The sequence below is a fragment of the Chlorocebus sabaeus genome, chromosome 23, assembly GCF_047675955.1.
Source record: "Chlorocebus sabaeus isolate Y175 chromosome 23, mChlSab1.0.hap1, whole genome shotgun sequence".
In the NCBI taxonomy this organism is placed as follows: domain Eukaryota; kingdom Metazoa; phylum Chordata; class Mammalia; order Primates; family Cercopithecidae; genus Chlorocebus; species Chlorocebus sabaeus.
In genome coordinates, this window is record NC_132926.1 from 49,798,513 (window position 1) to 49,817,227 (window position 18,715).

At 49.7% G+C, this 18,715-nt stretch overlaps 1 protein-coding gene across 5 annotated transcripts in view; it reads left to right on the forward strand.

Annotated features, from left to right (window-relative positions):
* Nucleotides 1-16,070: 16,070 nt before the first annotated feature.
* P4HA2 (prolyl 4-hydroxylase subunit alpha 2) overlaps nucleotides 16,071-18,715 on the forward strand; it is a 35,264-nt gene continuing 32,619 nt past the window's right edge. For 2 of the 5 annotated variants that reach the window (XM_008014356.3, XM_008014354.3), the window contains exons 1-2: nucleotides 16,097-16,181; nucleotides 16,784-16,919. The gene's annotated coding sequence lies outside the window, so the exon portion shown is untranslated. Of the gene's footprint in view, nucleotides 16,182-16,746; nucleotides 16,920-18,715 lie in introns of all 5 variants that reach the window. The other 3 variants (XM_008014353.3, XM_008014352.3, XM_038008208.2) reach the window with 2 other exon arrangements.

Consider the following 18,715-nt stretch of genomic DNA (forward strand, 5'->3'; position numbering starts at 1 on the left):
ACTACTGCAGGCTCCTTGAGACACAAAAAAACCATGAGTCTGCTTGTTTTCTCAGCGGGGAGGCTCATGGTCTGGGACAAGTTCTCAGCCCTGGGCACTGGCTGCCTGGAAATAGACTCAGTACTGTTGTGGGGGCATGGTGGGAGTCAGATTGGCCTTTAGGACTGTGGGGTGCATGGAAGCAGGGTGACGCCTGTGACTGCCAGCTTTCCCCCACTTCCCTGGCAACCTGTATGACTCAGCAGAGGCAGCCATAATCCCCCTGGGAGTATAACTCCATCGGACTGGGACACCCCTATCCCCCACAGCAGCTACAGCAAGCCCTGCCCAAAGAGAGGTTGAGCTCAGAAATGCCTATCCCCGCCCCTACCTGCTGGTCTTTTTCTACCCACCCTGGTAGCCGAAGACAAAGGTCATAATCTCTTGGGAGCTCTATGGCCCTGTCTACCGTCTTAACCAGGTGTCCTTAGGGTAAATTTGCATTCTCCTTATAGGACTGCAGCAGATGTGCTCTTGAAAGCGCCACCTCCTGGCTGGAGGCCAACCAACACAAAACCAAGGACCCTCACAGAGTCCACTTCACTCCCCTGCTACCTCCACAGGAGCAGGTGCTAGTATCCATGGCTGCAATACTTGAAGATGGATCACATCACAGGACTCTGCGGACACTCCCCAGGTACAAGCCCATAGCCCAGTAGCTCCGCTGGGTGGTTAGACCCAGAAAAGCAAAAACAATCACTACAGTTCAGCTCTCAGGAAGCCCCATTCCTAGGGGAAGGGAGAGAACACCACATCAAGAGAGCACCCCATGGGACAAAATAATCTGAACAACAGCCCTTGAATTCCAGACCTTCCCTCTGACATAGTCTACCGAAATGAGAAAGAACCAGAAAAACAATTCTCTTAATATGACAAAACAAGATTCTTTAACACCCCCAAAAGATCATACCAGCTCACCAGCAATGGATCCAAACCAAGGCAAAATCTCTGAATTGCCAGAAAAAGAATTCAGAAGGTTGAGTATTAAATTAATCAAGGAGGCACCAGAGAAAAGTGAAGTCCTACTTAAAGAAATCAAAAACGTGATACAGGATTTGAAAGGAATAGTGTCAATAGGGATGGTAGCAGTTCTTTGAATGTCTGATAGAATTCAACTGTAAATCCATCTGGTCATGGATTTTTGTTTTTGGTTGCCAATATTTTTTTTTTTTTTTTTTTTAAGAGATGGAGTCTCACTCTGTCACCCAGGCTGGAGTGCAGTGGCGTGACCTCGGCTCACTGCAACCTCCGCCTCCCAGGTTCAAGCAATTCTCATGCCTCAGCCTCCTGAGTAGCTGGGACTACAGGCGCACGCCACCACACCCAGCTAATTTATTTTGTATTTTAGTAGAGACAGGGTTTCACCGTGTTGCCCAGGCTGGTCTCGAACTCCTGAGCTCAGGCAATCCGCCCTCCTTGGCTTCCCAAAGTGCTAGGATTACAGGCGTGAGCCACTGCGCCCAGCTGGCAATTTTTAAAATTACCATTTAAATCTCACTGCTTGTTATTGGTCTGTTGAGAGATTCTATATCTTCCTAGTTTAATCTAGGAGGGTTGTATATTTCCAGGAACTTAACCATCTCCTCTAGATTTTCTAGTTTCTGCATGTAAGGTTTTCATAGTAGCCTTGAATAATCTTTTGTATTTCTGTGGTATTGAAGCGACTTCATTGTCTGGGGAAACACCCTAGGTTCATCTTGCACTGAGAAGATTAACAACATGGACACACACACCTGGAGCAGGTTAAGGAGGGGAAAGTTTAATAGACAAAAAAAGGAGACAGAAAGAGAGCTTTCTCATACAGAGAAAGCGGGGCGCCCAAGAGGGTTTCTGGGTTGAGGGTGGGATGCGATCCATTTTATAGAGAGACTTGAGGAGGCAGTGTTTGATTTACACAGGGGCCAGGGGATTGGTTTGACCAGGTGTAAATAGTTACATAGCCTGAGAAGAGACTGGCCATCCCACCTTAATCTTTTATTATGTAAATGTGACCTCCACTTGTCCGGCACTATTTGAACCTTGATTCCTCATTGTACTACACATAAAATTAATTTAAGATGGATCATACACTTAACTATGAAACCATCAAGCTTCTAAAGGAAACCATGGAAGCATAGTTTTATGACCTCTGGGTAGGGAAACATTTCTTAAATGGGACTTAGAAAGCACTAACCAAAATATAAAAGATTAATATGTTGGATTTGTAGGAATTAAGAACTTTTATTTATCAAAAGATCCTATTAGGAGAATGAAAAGTCAAAGCACAGATTGGGAGGGAATATTTGCAATACATATATCCAGCGACAAACTCATACGCAGAAAATATATAGACTTCTACAATTCAGTAAGGAAAATGCAGAAACCCCAATAGGAAAATGGACAAGGACTTGAACAGTCATGTCACAAGAAATAACTAATAAACACATAAAAAGGTGCTCAATATCACCAGGGAAACGTTCTTTTAAATTGCAATGAGATATTGCTACACACCCACCAAAATGACCGAAATTGGAAAAGCTAACAATAGCAAATGCTGGCAAAGATTGCCATTGGAAATGTAATTTTGTTCATCCATTTAGAAAAATGGTAATATCTACAATAGCTCAATATATGCATGTCTTACGACCTAGGAATTTCACTCCTGGATTTTTATTATATTTAAATAAGTGCTTGTGCCCACCAAAAGACATGTGCAAACATATACAAAACAGTTTTATTTAACATGACTAAAAACAACCCAATGTTCATCAAAAATGGATAAATCATGTTACATTCAAACAATGGAATACCACATAGCAATGAAAAAGAATGAGGAACTATTACAAACAAGATAGATGGATATCACAACCATAATGTGGAGTATAAGAAGCCGACCCAAAAAAATATATATTGTATAACTTCACTTTATAAAGTTCAAAATCTGACAAAACTAATCAAAAGTGAAAGAAGAAAGAACAGTGCTTAGCTTTGGGAGAGTTTACTGACTATGAAAAGGCACATGGAAACCCTCTGGTATTCTGGAAATACTCTATTTTTATGTGGGAGGTAATTACGTGTATTTATATATAAGCAAAACGCATTGAGGTGTATATTCAGACATGTTTAGTTTACTGTATGTTAACTATATCTTAAAACAAAAGCACACTGGCTGCCCATGCCTCTCTACCCCTGCTAGTGGGGATTCATGAGGCCCGAAGAGGGAGATACTATTAATAGCTTTCCAGTGTATAGAAGATGGGCTCATATTTGCACCCCTAGTTTATGGAGCAGGGCACACCAATTACAGGTCACACATGGAATCCATTCATGCATACCTTCTTCCTCTCTCTGCGTACCACTATTTGTTCCCCAAATCAAAGAGGGCTTCCAGGGTAACATGTGGGTTTGGCCTTGGAGGCTTGTGACAATAAACTGGGGAGCTGTATTAGTGTGCTAAGGCTGCCATAACGAAATATCACAGCCTGAGTGGCTTAAACAATAGAAATTCATTTCCTCGTAGTTCTGGAGGCCAGAAGTTCAAGATTAAGGTGTCATCAGGGCGGATTCCTGGTGAGGCCTCTCTTCCTGGCTTGTAGATGGCCACCTTCTTGCTGTGTCCTCCCGTGGCCTCATCTTTGTGCAAATGTGGAGAGATACAACTCTCTTGTCTCTTCCTCTTCTTATAAGGACACCAGTCCTATTCAAGTAAGGCTTCACCCCTGTGACCTCACTTAGCCTTTATTAGCTTATTAACCTCTTTATAGGCCTTATCTCCAAATGCAGTCATATTGTAGGTAAGGGCTTCAACATATGAATTTTGAAGCTATGCAATTCAATCCATAAAAGGAGCTGATTTACTTTTTATACCCATGTCATTTTGGCCCCCTCCACCCCACTGATCTCAGAGCATTTCCTGGGGGTTACCTCAGTGTGTTCTGCAACAATCCCCTCCCTCTGAGCCGGACTGACAGCTCTGCCCTGCCACCCCTTGCTACTTCTGCTGTCCATGGCTCTGGGAGGCCTCTGCTCTGCTGGAATTATCATCTGTGCTGGTCACCACTGGGGAGGGATGCTGTTTACTGTTGATACCCCCAGCCCAGTCCCAATGGTGGTGGGGGGTATACTCCCTCATTAGGCACTTTCCTCTACTTCCCAAACACAGCAAGGCCCAGGGAGGAATGAAGCTCTGCCTGGCCACCACAGGTCTCCATGGGAATGAGCCATCCCCTCCTCCAGGTTTTCTCATTCTATCTCCTCTGCTGGAATACCATTCTCCCAGACCTCCAGCACTTCCCCTGGCTGACTATGCAGGGAGACCCACACCTCATCCTCCTACCTGACCACTCAGCTAGTGAGCCTCCCCTTCTGTAGTCTCCCTCAGCCTCTGCGATTCACTGTCAATTTCTTCATCTGTGCCTCCTCTCCCCCCATAAAACTAAACAAACAAACAAGCAAACAAAAAACAACATGAGCTCCATGCAGGCGGGGTGTTTTTCTGACTCATCTCTGTGTCCCTGGGTACCCAGGACCGGACACAAGGGAGGTGTCAGGGGATGTTTGTTGACTGACTGTAAGTGAGGGTGTAGAGGGTTCCTGAAGCCCAAGGCTGAGTGACCAAGTATGGAAACGCTGCCTGCCACACTTCAGCATGGCCAAGGCAGCTGGTCTTCTCCTTCAAAGGCAGTCCTAAGGCTTGACAGGTCATAGAGCCAGGCTTTCGTGTCTAGGCTACAGACAGCTTCCTCAAAGTCCATCTCCTCTTCCCTACTGATCTTTTCCTGCTACTCCCCATTGGTTGAACCCAACCAGAAGTTGCAGGGCAGGTGTACCCGTTGATGCTATCCATACAGGTCAGCAGCCAGGACACAGAGCAGGAGGAAGAGGAGACAGGAGAAGAGATCTGGAAGGGTAAGCAGATGACATCTGTCAAGTGTTAGGTAGCACTTGGTACAGGGAGAGTGCTCCATAAATTAGTTGTCCAATCCCAGAAGCATCCTAAAGCATCATAGAAACCCAGATGAGGACTGCCCCTCCTGCTTCTCTGGCTCTTCTCCTCCAGGGGCTCCTCTCCACAGAGCCAGGATATTCTGGGTATGTTCAGAGTTCAAGGTCTCCCCATCTCCTTTCCTAACTTCACTGCATTACTAGTCCTTGGTGTTTCCTTAGGGTTACTGGCTTCTACGGCTCGAGGCTTCTACAGCCTGAGGCTTCCTAAGGCTACAAGTCAACTTAGCTGACCACGAAGGGCCCTGATCACTATGGGCCGAGGAAAGGATTTGGTAGTTCCCCAATATCCTCCCTGCCTCTTTAGCCAGTGGAGGTCCCAGCATTGGAGTCACTCCCCAGGGCCTGGAAAACCTCTCTCTCTTCCCAGTTGCTCATGATTATGCAGCCCTAGACACAGGTCTCAGCTAAACCTTGGCAGGTTGGAGGGATGGGGCACCAAGTGGAACCCCAAGTGGAGGGGCTTTTTGAGCAAGGCTGGAGCTGCTCCTTTGAGTGTCCCTGGTGGGCTCCATGCACCCTCTGGTGGCCAACCTCATTTTTGCAACTACAGCTCTGGACAAGAAGGAAGCAGCTCCCCTAAAAGATTGTCCCACAAGGCCTCACACATTTGCCCTGGGACAAAAATAGCTGTTGGTGCCCCAGGAGAGAGTGCAGAGAAAATTCCAGATCTTGATGTGGGCAGGGTGTCAGCCTGGCCTATAGCTGTTGGGTGACCACTGGGGTGAGAGGGCAGTACTTGCCCCCAAAACTGCATCCACCAATGACAGCGTCTAACGGCCCAGCCAGTTTGAGAAAGCCATCTCTCCACCTTTACCACCTGGATCATTCACTCTTCAGCCAAGAAGATGTACTGTCCAAGCCATCCCTTCTCCCTTGGGCTCTGATTTCTACAGATGATAGAGGTAGACATCTTCCTGATTCCAAGCCTGCAACTAGCTGGTTCAGGGTGTGGAACAAGGCTAGAGTCTGGTTCAAAGTCAATATCAGGCTCTGGTTCAGAGTCAAGATTAAGGGCAGAGCCAGAGGACAAAGGACAGAACCTCCTCCTTCTCATGTGAAAGGCCAGATCCACACGCTTGCATATGCATGTGAATCCCTCTGTGCATAAGCATACAAATGTGTGTGTGTGTGTGTGTTGGTGGGTGAGAGCCCTCTTACTAGAGGCTATGGATAAGTCTTTCAGGCACTAGAGGGTCAGGGATTATCAAGCTTCTCACAGGTTTATGCAAATGTTTGAAACATGAAAAAATATAGAAAGCTATAAAAAATATAAATACTAAATATAGCAAATGTTAACAGTATGTCATAGTCATAGTCAACTGAAGTTCAGCCATGCTCTTGTGTGGTTAAGTTTAAAATGTATTTATGTGGGATGTGGGTGTGTGGAACAGGTTTCATGTGGAATGAGGTAGTCAGGACCTTTGGAGGAATTAGTGCCCTGGCCTCCTTGTGGTGGGTAAGAGTCCCAGGGCAGTGTCCTGCAGGGGCACAAGGCAGGGCTGACTAGCAAGTTCAAATGCTGGTGTCTACTGAAGGGAAGGGGAGATCAGAGCTGCAACTGAAGCTGATACTAGCGGGGAAGTTGAGAGCAGGAAAGAGGCCACAGGAGGGTTTAGGGTCCTTGAGGCAGGAGTGAGTAGGCCTTAGCCACACCAGTGATTCAGGGTTTTGTGATTACGTGGTGGCAGATTGGGATTAGGGCTAGCCACTGACAGCTCATGTGGTGATTTTTTTTTTTTTTTAATTAGCGAAACATACTCGCTTTTCGGTTCACTTTATTTCCATCTACTGAAAACTTGTTGTAATGACTTTGCACATCTATGATGTCTGCCATGTAAATGAAGCCCCAGGCTTCACTGTGCAGTGCACCAATTGAGCAATGTTTGATTGGGCTAGGATCACTCATAGATAAATTTACGGACACCAATCTTGCTCCATAAAGGATATAAGGTGCCTTACAAATATGTTTCATTATAGCAAAGTGAAGTACATTCATTTAAAAATAGAGACAGGCAGCCTGGGCAACATGGCGAGACCCCGTCTCTACAAAAATAAATTAGCCATGTGTGGTAGCACGCACCTGTGGTCCCACCAGGGAGGCTGAGGAAGATTGCTTAAGCCTGGGAGGCTGAGGCTGCAGTGAGCCTCTGAACTCCAGGCTGTGTTCACACTCTGCACTTCAGCCTGGAGAGAGTGACACCCTGTCTCAAAAAAAAAAAAAAAAAAAAAAAAGAAAAGAAAGAAAAAAAAGGAGAGGAAGGGTGGCACCAGGAGAGTTTGTGCTGAAACCATCATTAAATGGGTGGTTACCTTGCAATGAAAGGAGTCTCACATTTGAGGAAGCCAGACACTGTGATTAGGATTCCATGTCAGCCTGAAACCCAGAAGAGTGCTGGCATGTTCTCTGGAGGCAGCCAATTTTCATTCTGTTCTTGTACTGTCTGGGGGCTGCCACTAATTTCCTTTAGCAAAGGCTGCTCTAGGGTAACAGGGCTGAGGGGGCCTGGATGACAAATAGGACCTCATTCCTAAAAGGGAGCTCAGAAAGTTGGGGGCAGAGCATTCAACAAATATTTCTTGAATAAACGAATGAGCAAAGGAACATAGCCCTTCCTACTTTACTTCACCAATTCTTTATTCTATCTACTTTTCTCTCTATTCATTGGCAGTTCCCAGTTCAAGTCACTGTTAGCTGTCACCCTGCCTCAGCCAAGCTCTGCTCCTCCTTCTCCTCCTCTCACCCACAGTAGAAAGGGTATTTTTCCTAAATCCCAAATCTGATCCTTCCACTCCCCTGCCTTTGCTCTGGGGTGTTTGCTCCTTGTCTTCAGCCTCACATCTAAATCCTTTTTTGTGGCCCATGAGGCCTCAGGTGATCTGTCCCTGGGATCTCTGCAGCTTTACCTCTTATTATTTCCCTACTCTCTGTTCCACCGTTGTTCCCCAAATCAAAGAAGGCTTCCAGGGTTTGGGCTTTGAGGCTGTGACAATAAACTGGGGAGATGTATTAGCATGCTAAGGCTGCCATAACAAAATATCACAGCCTGAGTGGCTTAAACAATAGAAATTCATTTTCTCTTAGTTCTGGAGGCCAGAAGTCCAAGATGATTGAGGTGTCATCAGGGCAGGTTCCTGGTGAGGCCTCTCTTCCTGGCTTGTAGATGTCACCTTCTTGCTGTGTCCTCACATGGCCTCGTTTTTGTGCAAATGTGGAGATACAAATCTCTTGTCTCTCCTCTTCTTATAAGGACACCAGTTGTATTCAAGTAAGGCTTTAGCTCTATGACCTCACTTAACCTTTATTAGCTTTATTAACCTTTTTATAGGTCTTATCTCTACTGGCTTCCTGACATTTTAACAAGGCCTGAAAAAACCATTAAAAACACTGAACTTTCAGCCTTTTAGATAGTAGTACATCAGATGCCCAATAGCTATCCTCAACCCTCACCTCATCTTCACCTATCCCTAATCCCCACCCAGCCCCAATATAGGCTCAGGGCTGGGGAAGGAACGATGGGTGACTGCTGGACTGTAATAATAATTTCTAAAAGTGTCTTTACAGTATATACCTCAAAATATCAGATTTCAAGCACCGTGCCTAGCCAAGTGCTGCCCTCTGGACATTTGCACTAGTCCAGAGCCTCTTGCACAGGATGGAGGTGAAGTGAGGAGGAAAGCTGTAGTGTAAGCTCACTCTTTACACCATGGGGGGCCTGCCCTGGACTTGCTGGGTAACTGCAGTTCCTGAAGGTCTTGGCATGCCTGTAATGACAGCTCAGCGTGGGCTGACTCTGCTTGTCTTGGGCTGCAGGGGTCCATAGGGGAGGCAACTGGTAGGAAAGTTGTAGCCTGCTTTGGTTTTTGCACCCACCAGATGGGCTCGGGGATTAGGGGGGCACTCTCTAGGTACCCACTTGGTCCTGCCCAGCATGTTCCCATAGGCTTCTGGGGATTCTGCCAGATTATCTTTCCCTTTTCCAGGATCAACCACCAGGCTATAAGACCAGACTACTGGACAGGCCCTATTTCAGAAGCAATAGGGCCACCACTAGGTAGCCCCACTCAAGCCGCACCTCTTGCTGTCTGTGTTTGGTCTTGAGTCAAAACAATGGCCAATTGAGACACACCCGGTCCTTCCTCAGTCTCTAAGGGGAGAAACCTAGGGTGGGTTGAGGATTGTTTCCAGGCTCCAGTGGACAGCTGCATGCACAATGTGCTGAAGAATACAGATGTGTATCCACATATACAATGCCCTCTGTGTGGCATTGGTTGAACCTGAGGGCCTTGTTCTGGGAAATTCCATGGAAGGCCAGATAGTCATAAACCCTGACCAGACCTCCAGCTGCTGCAGTGGTTCCAGGGCCTGCAAGAGTCATCAGCATTCAGGAAGGCTTCAGTGCCAAGCAGTGGAGCTTGGCCCACTCCCCTTCCCCAAAACAGGGATCACAGATGAGTAGGAGGGGAGGAGGCTGTGGCAGGGCAGGCTGAGGAGGCCCCTGTTTAGAGTTAAGGGCTATGCCCCACCCACCCTCCTATTCATCCAATTTCCTGTCCGCCCAGCACAGATGTTTTTACTATCCCTTCTGGGGAAACACGAGGTTCTTCCTTCTGGGTGGGGATGGCAGGCAGACAAGTCCAGACTGCTTCAAGGAACCACTGGCCAGGGATATTGCCTAGGGACAGCATGGAGGTAGAGCCTCATTTGGCAATGCCCTGGCTATGCTGGGGTGAAAGGTCATAGGCCTTGCCTGATCTTGAGCCTGGGAAGGGTCTCTAAGACTGGGTCTAGGTAGGCAGTACCTCCTACTAGTAGCCTTTCCCTCCCTAGACAAAGTTGCTGGGTGGGCCTCTGCTTATCTACTAGTTTTTTATACTAGACAGAGCCCCTTTGACATGTGTGGTCCCTGAATCCCCTGCCTCGACCTCAACTGGTGATCAGCAAATGTTTGTTGAGTGAATGCATAAATGAACACCATAGAGCTGTTCCAGAAGTGAGGTATGGCTTTGTTCATACAATGTATTTGGGGAGAAGGGATGCGAATCTCTATAACACGCTGTCATGTGTGACTGTTAAAGATGGTTGTGGATTCATTAAGTGACACACACTGGGTGTACTCAATGAGGTCTGCTAGAGGCCACAATAGTGGGAATGTCCACTCATTCATTTATGTATTTTTGTTCACCACTTCCTGTGTAGGCTCTGGGTGCCAGACCCTGTGCTAGAGCTGGAGACGCAGTGATGAATAGGTTAGAGGCAGTCCCCAGGAGGGCCAAATGGTAAATGAAGTAGACATTGAATGAGGTCAGGTAGCATGTATGAAACTCATCCATGAGGAGCTTTGGGGCCTATGACTCCAAAGCCATAGGCCCCAAAAGGATCTGGCTCAGGCTAGGCCCAGAAAGGCTTTTGAAAGAAACAACCTTGGCAGGGCACTGTGGCTCACGCCTGTAATCCCAGCACTTTGGGAGGCTGAGGCAGGAGGATCACGAGGTCAGGAGATCAAGACCATCCTGGGTAACATGGTGAAACCCCATTTCTACTAAAAATACAAAAAATTAGCTGGGCATGGTGGCGGGCACCTGTAGTCCCAGCTACTCAAGAGGCTGAGGCAGGAGAATGGTGTGAACTGGGAGGCGGAGCTTGCAGTGAGCCGAGATCACGTCACTGCACTCCAGCCTGGGCAACAGAGCGAGACTACGTCTCATAAAAACAGAACAAAAAAAGACACAACCTTTTGGGAAGCGAGTGTTCTAGGCAGGAGGAATAACACATTCAAAGGCCAGGGAACTAAAAAGTGCCTGGAGTGGCTGCAGCATCAAGTTTAAGGCTGCACATAAGAAGAGAGACCATCAGGGCTGGATAAAGGGGATTGGCAGCATTGGCAGGATTTGTGTCTATCCTTCAGTCCATGGAATACCTTTGAGAGGTTCTGTATGGAAATAACATGATGGAAATCACATAGTTACAATGTCATTCTGCCTGTGGAATGGAGTAAGGATAGAAGGAGCTGAGTAGAAGAGTGGGCTAGGATGGTTTGTCCAAGTGAGAGATGGTGGTATCCTGAATTTGGTCTGCCACAGCAGGGTTGAGGAAAAGTAAGTGAACTGAGAGAGATCCACCGAGTAAGATCTCCAGGGGGGGCATGCAGTGGGAAAGAAAAGGGAAGTCACTGGGAGATGGTGATATTTGCTGAGATGTAGGAAATGTTGGAGCAGAACAGTTTAGGTGGTATGGGGTGTGGTATGGGGGGACGTGTTTCATCCTGGCTGAATCTGCAACTGGAGATGCCCTGAAAGCAGTGGCAGGGGAGTCCCCACACAGGACTACCCCAGACGATCCTGAAATGGTTGGGATTCTGAAGAAAGTAGCACTAAATGCCAGGGTGATCAGTAAAAAGCATTTATTAGGGACATTTCTCAGTCTCTGAGGGGGCTGCAGTACATCCTCCAGGCAGACAGCGAGACAGGGATGTTCTATCTAGGTATGCCTGCTGCAAGGGGAGTCTGGATATGGAATTTATATGAGATTTTAAGGAATTTGGCTCGGAGTCGGGGCTAGTTTCTTTCGGTGTTTTGGGCAACAATCTAAACACCTTTATTAGTGCCTGGGAATGTTTAAGGCCCCAGCTTGGGCTCAAGCCTACAGGAAAAATCCTTCGGCTGTCTGGGTTGTAGAGTGGTCAAGGCATTTGGTATTTGTCAGGAGAGAGAAAAATGTGGGGGAACCTGGGGGACCCCACATGAGATAATGAGTTCACTTATCAAGAGGCTACAAAAAAAAAGGCTGTGACGACGTGGGTCTGGAGGAGACCCGGGCTGGAGATTCAAAACTGAGTGACAGATTTACATGGGTCCAGAAGCCTTTAAGGGTGTGGGGGAATGTCAAATGTAGTGGATTAAATGGCGCCCCCCAACCCCACCAAATTGCATTCATGTCCTACTACCTGGATCCTGTGAATGTGACCTTATTTGGAAAAAGGGACCTTACAGATATTATTAAGTTACAGATTAGGGGAGCTATTGTGGTGGTTCCAGGGCCTGCAAGAGTCATCAGCATTCAGGGAGGCTTCAGTGCCAAGCCTCCTTGGATTACCTGGGTAGACCTCCCAATCTGCCCTGGATTACCTGGGTAGACCCTACAGCCAATGACAGTTGTTTTGATAAGAAACAGAAGGGCAGATACCAAGGAGAAGGGCAGGTGAAGATGCAGGCAGAGATTCGTGTGATACAGCCACAAGCCAAGGAACTTCTGAGCCACCAGAAGCTGGAAGAGGCAAGGAGGGGTTTGCCCCTAGAGGCTTCAGAGGGAGCACACCCTGGTAACATTTTGATTTTGGATTTCTGGCCTCCAGAACTGTGAGAGCATAAACTTCTATTGACTTAAGCCACCCAATTCGTGGTAATTTGTTGTGGCATCCCCAGGAAATGAATAGATCAGGAGCCCAGATGGAGTCTGAGGGCCTTATGTTAAGTGCTGGGTGAAGTGAGGCCACAAAGGCAGAGGTCAGAAATGGTTTCTTCTGGGTGGAGGCAGGTAGAGGAAAAGGAATGTAAAGACAAATGAATAGTCACTTCCTGCAAGGCAGGAAGACCAACGAGACATGATCCTCAGAAGTCCTGCCCCTTCTCAAGGCCTCAGATTTTTAGGAGGATGCTTGACCAATGCTGTGGTCCTGAACTGCCTGGACTCCGTGGAAGTCTTACTCATGCCCTTGGAGACTAAATCCTACAGTGTGGAGCAAGGTATTGAGGAGATATCCATCATTCAAGGAGTTAGCAAATACTTATTGAGCCCAGTTCTGTGGTGGGAAAATGGCAATGGACAAATGCGTGCATAGTTTATGTACTCCCAGAGCTCCCAGTCCGGGAGGGGGGAAGATGTTACCCAAGTGATGATTCAATTTTATCAACTGTGGCAAGTGTTATGAAGCACATAGAGACATGAGAAGCTGTTATGGGAGGTTTTTTGTTGTTTCTTTTTTGAGACAGAGTCTTGCTCTTGTCACCCAGGCTGGAGTGCAATGGCGCCATCTTGGCTCACTGTAACCTCTGCCTCCTGGGTTCAAGCGATTCTCCCATCTCAGCCTCCCCAGCAGCTGGGATTAAAGGTACCCACCATCATGCGCGGCTAATTTTTTTTTTTTTTTTTTTTTTTTTTTGAGACGGAGTCTCATTCTGTTGCCCAGGCTGGAGTACGGTGGCGCGATCTCGACTCACTGCAAGCTCCGCCTCCCAGGTTCATGCCATTCTCCTGCCTCAGCCTCTCGAGTAGCTGGGACTACAGGCGCCCACCACCACGCCCGGCTAATTTTTTGTATTTTTAGTAGAAATGGGGTTTCACCATGTTACCCAGGATGGTCTTGATCTCCTGACCTCGTGATGCGCCTGCCTCAGCCTCCCAAAGTGCTGGGATTACAGGCGTGAGACACTGTGCCCGGCCATGACCAGCTGATTTTTGTATTGTTATAGAGACAGGGTTTTGCCATGTCGGCCATGCTGGTCTCGAACTCCTGACCTCAGGTGATCCGTCCGCCTCAGGCTTCCAAAGTGCTGGGATTACAAGTGTGAGCCACTGTGCCTGGTCTGTTGCGGGAGGTTTTGACCTACTCAGGGAAGTAAGGAAAATCTCTCTGCCTCTGAGGGAATCTGAAGGATTTTGAAGGTTTTAATCAGGAGGGGAAAAATTTTTTCTAGACAGAAGGAACAGCATGTACAAAGGTCTGGGGTGGGGAGGGGGAATGGCCAATTAGGGGGACTGGAAGAAGTTCGATGTGGTTACAGAAGTGAGCAGAGGCCAAACCACGTGGAACCTTATAAACCACTTTTCGATGTTTCTCAAGATCAGTGCAATTTCCCATCTGCAAGTAATGGGCTCAGATCTGCATTTTGAGATCATCATGGTTGTAGTGAAGGAGAGATGAGAGGGAACAAAAATGGAGGAGCAGCCAGTTAGGAAAGTGTTGCCATCACTCACGTGAAAAAGATGGAGAGAAGTGGGTGGATTAGAGGGAGATTTAGGGGTAAAATTGAACAGACTTGGGATAAAGGTGAAGAGTCTGGAGACGAGGGAGAGGGAGCTGCCAAGTATGACTCCTAGGCTTCTGGTTAGGTAACTGATGGGAAGTACTTCCTTCAGTACAGCAGTGAAGACAGTATGTGTGGAGGTGGGAGATGTCAGGGAGAACAAGAACTCTGTGTTGGACATGTTGCCATTGAGGTGCTGTGGACACTCAAGTGGGGATGTACACTGAACAATGAGTTATATGAATCTGGGGTTCAGCAGTAAGGATAGGGTAAAGAGAGAAATTTGTGTCACCTGTGTGTAAAGAGAAGAGGGAAATGGAAAGCCTAGACTTGAGCCTTGAGGAACCCCCAAACTTTACTAATAGGGAGAGGACAATGAAGAAGCTTGAGCAGAGGTGGCCAGAGAGGATGAGGGGAAATCAAGGAAAATCAGTGTTCCAGGGGGGCAGTGGCCATCGCTGGGTGTCAAACACTGCTCGGGGCCCTGGCAGATGAGGTCTGAAGAACAGCCGTTGAATTTAGAGATTGGAGGCTATAGTTTATCGAGACCTGGTTTGGTGCTGTTAGGGAGCTAGAAGGCTGACGGCAGGGCCTGAAGAGTGGGAGGGACAGCTCTTTTAGGGCCTGAAGAGTGGGAGAGACGTGAGGATGAGAAGACAGCTCTTTCAAGGAATTTTGCTGTGGTTGAGAACAGAGATACTCAGTGGGGTCGAATGAAGGTTTTGTTCCCATAGCAGAGACTTGAACACATTTATAGGCCAATGGGAAAGATCTAGTTGAGAGCGGATGGTTGAGCCTTCAGGAGAGAAAAGGGATGATCCATGGGACAAGCTCCTGAGAAGGGGGAGGAGATGGAAGGAAGCTTCTGTGGATGTAGCAGATGCAGAAGGGTTTCTGTGTGGTTTTAGCTGGGCTCGGGCCGGTGGCTGAGGCAGGCAGGAACAGTGGCTCACCCATGTTTTATGTGTATTTCCGTGTGCGTGCTCTTGCTTTCCCCAGGTCTGGGCCGCCTGCCTGGCCCGTGTGCCATAGGGAATATCCACACTGGGGCCGGGCGGAGGCTGGGCATCTCCCGCTCTGGGCTTGCTCCCTGATGAGATTCTCAGACCGTGTTTCCCCTCATTCATGAGAGGAAGGTTCACAGAGCAGGCGTGGGAACTTGCCTGGCCGCCAGGGCCTCCTCCCGCTCAGGCTGAGGTTTACTGCATCTCTGTCCTTATTGCCTTCTAGACTGGATTGGCTCAACCAGGTGTCCACTCTTTTTGGCCCATGGCATAAAGAAGGGTTTGGGCAACCCAGTGTGCCCCAGGTTGTTACCGCCCCCCCCCCCGACCCCCCAGCCTCTGATGGGTCCCCTTCTCATGAATCCATCACCCCTGCACATGCCACCAGGACTGCCTAAACTAGAGCCTGGAACTCTCTGAACCCCTCTGGGAGCTTGGTCCTGGGAATGGGCCTCCCAATCTTGGTCTCCAGGGGGTGGGCCCCAGGTCTCTAGTCTTCCTCAGGGTCTTCTCCACTGGTCTGCCTCCTCTCCTGATACCCAGTTCCTAACCCGAGTGACCCCAGCCTCCTGTAACAGCCTCCCTGTGGTAGTGCTGGGAAGAAGGGGCCCGTGTACCCAGCAGGGTCCCCCAGGCAATGGGCATGAGCGCAGACAGGGAAATCCGTCAGACTCCAGGGACGCTCTCCCTACAGCCCCAGCGCGGGGATCGGGTCGTGGCGACCTCTCCAGGCGCCCAGGGGCTGGGGAGGAGGGCGGGCCAAGGCCCGCAGGTGGGGGGCGCCAAAGCCAGGCGGGCGCGGAGTACGTGCGGCGGGCTGCGGGCGGCATGAAGGGCGCGGGCCGCCAGCTCCGGCTCCAGCTTCACGCTCCAGCTCCCGCTCCGGCGAGGTCGGGTAGCCTGGGCGTTCCCAGGGGTCGCAGAGGTCTGCGAACCCCGCCGGAGCCCCGGGAGCTCGGAGCCTGGACGCAGGAAGGCGTGTGGAGCGTGAGGTGGGGACGTGGCGGCGGCTCAAGTGGGCGGAGCCCCAGCCGCTGCCGGAGGCGGAGTCGCCAAGGGAGGAGGCGCCAAGCGGACCGGGCGACGCCGCGGGAGGTTCTGGAAACGCCGGGAGCTGCGAGTGTCCAGGTGAGCGCCCCACCCGCTCAGCAGCCAGATCAACCCCAGGGCTGGGGCGCGGGCTGGAGTCGCCAGGCGGTGCGTTCTGCCCGCGCGGGGCTGAGAGGGGCCGGGGCCAGGGGTCGCGCCGCTAGCCGCCCGCAAAGCAGTCCGGGCCGCAACACTGCGCCCTCCGCCCTGTTTCTGCACCCGTCTGGGTTCTTTTTTTTTTTTTTTTTTTTTGAGACGGAGTCTCGCTCTGTCGCCCAGGCTGGATCTCGCCGCCTGCAAGCCTTCCCGAGCTCAGGGTGGTGAGGTCAGCGGCGCCCTTCGTGCAGTCCCCTCGGCGGTCGGGCGGGCCTGGGAACTTGGCCGCCCTTCCCTGTCAGGCTCCCGGGAAGTGGCGGCCTGACCCCGGGCTGCTGACTGTTGGGAGCAGGGGTGCGGCGTCCGCCTGGCCCTGAGGGCCGCTTCATATTTGCTAGGCCCGATTTGCACCCTCCCAAGGGCTGGGAGTCCGAGGTCTTGTCCTGGCAGGGTCCAGCTTGGAGCCCATTAGATGGGCCATTGGATCAGAAAGTCTTTTCTCCCCCAGACATCCTTGTGGAACCTGCGTTATTTTTCCTTGGCAGCTGCGGAGACCCGTGATAATTCGTTAACTAATTCAACAAACGGGACCCTTCTGTGTGCCAGAAACCGCAAGCAGTTGCTAACCCAGTGGGACAGGCGGATTGGAAGAGCGGGAAGGTCCTGGCCCAGAGCGGTGTGGTGAGCGCTGTGCTGGAAGGGAATGCGGGCTGTGGGTACTTGCTGAAGGACTGGCTGCCTCTGGCCAGGGGACTTTCCGGAGGAGGTGACCCATGAGCTGGAGTGGTCAGAGGAAGGCTGGCAAAAGGGCACTGTGGACAGAGGAACAGCCTATATGAGTGGGAGCAGAGACCTTGGCCAATGCCATTCCTTATGGCATTGTAGTGGAAGCAAGGTGATGGGGAAGGAACACTGTAGGGGATAGCTGTCCACGGACGCTGTCCACAAGACCCTGGAGTGAGACGACGTGCCTGGTACTGTGCCGTGCATGTGTAAGATGCCCAGTTGGCCCTCGCAGCATGAGCCTGGATCAGGGCACTTGCTGCCTCAGGTATTGCTGGGCAGCCCACGTGGGCCCCTGGCCTTTGTGTTCTATTTGACCCTTTAAGATGGTGCAGGAGGATACAAAAAATTGAGTGTGGTGGCGTGCGCCTGTAGTCCCAGCTACTCGGGAGGCTGAGGCAGGAGAATCACTTGAGCCTGGGAGGCAGAGGTTGCAGTGAGCCGAGATCGCGCCACTGCACTCCAGCCTGGGCGACAGAGCGAGACTCCATCTCAAAAAAAAAAAAAAGAAAAGAAAAAACAGATGATGCAGGAGAGCATTGGGATCCCTCCCAAGACTGAAACTGTTGTCTTTTGCTGTAGAGTGACACCCGAGATTTGTGCTTCTTGATCTAGACTACCTGGGGCCTCACAGCCTCAGCCCTCTTATAGGAGATCCTGTCCTAAGAGCAAGGGCTGGGGTTCATCACTTTGTGACTTGGGGCATTCTTAAGTATCCCAGACTTTGCAGAGATCCATTGTCCACCTAAGAATTTATAGGATGTTTTTGGGATCTGCTGCTTGTTCTCAGCCTATATCTCATCTGACATTAATCGGTTTCATAATTTAGTCTCTGTTAAATGAACTCGGATTTCCTTTGGCTTGTACTTAAACTGCCCCTGAAGTGTCCAAGGTGCAGCCTCTCACTGTGGTTCTGGGCCTCAGGGCCCAGTCTCTCTGTTTGCTTCTCCCCACTCACAGAATGTTTGATCTTTGAATTCTTTTCTTTTAGAGCTTCCTTGTTCTTATACAGCAGAGTGTCCACTGTGTGGCCCAGCCAATGAAGCCACGTAGCAAGGATGGAGTGAGTTGGCTGGGGGCCTCATCCCAAAGATGCTGTCATACTGGATCACCCTAGTTCTTTGAGAGCTTAGCAGGCTGACTTGGTGATAGCTTAGCTGAGACATTGTCTGTGGCGTGTGATAGGCCCTTGTATCCTGTCGAAAGCTCTGCATTGGGGTACTCTAGACAGTGCTTACTTAGTCACTGGTTTAGATTGGCCGCAGCTGATCTCAGTTCATCCCTTGAGTGCCTCCTGCCTGTTTGGCTTCTGACTAGAGCGTGCCTGGGGCTGGAATGAGGGAGGAGAGAGAAGAGGTGGCTGAGGCACTATTCTTGCCTGTGGGTAGCTCGTACTCTGAGATTGCTGCTTCATATTGGCAGCTGGCCATGTGCCAGGGGAGGAGCCCAGCTGTGAGTGCTCATCAAAGGAAGAGACTATGTGGGTGCAGCTCTGAGGAATGAGTCGGTTGAGGGAATCTAGGGTCTCCTCAATTCCTAAGAAGGCCTCCCTTTTTCACTCTGCCCTCCCACATCCTGGGGAGGGTCTGAGACTGTAAGCAAGGCCTTGGCTGATTTGTGGCCACGCTGGCTGATAGTGTGCAGAGTAGGGCTAGGAGGTGTGTCCCTGGCTCCTGGGGTCTGTCAAGAGTTTA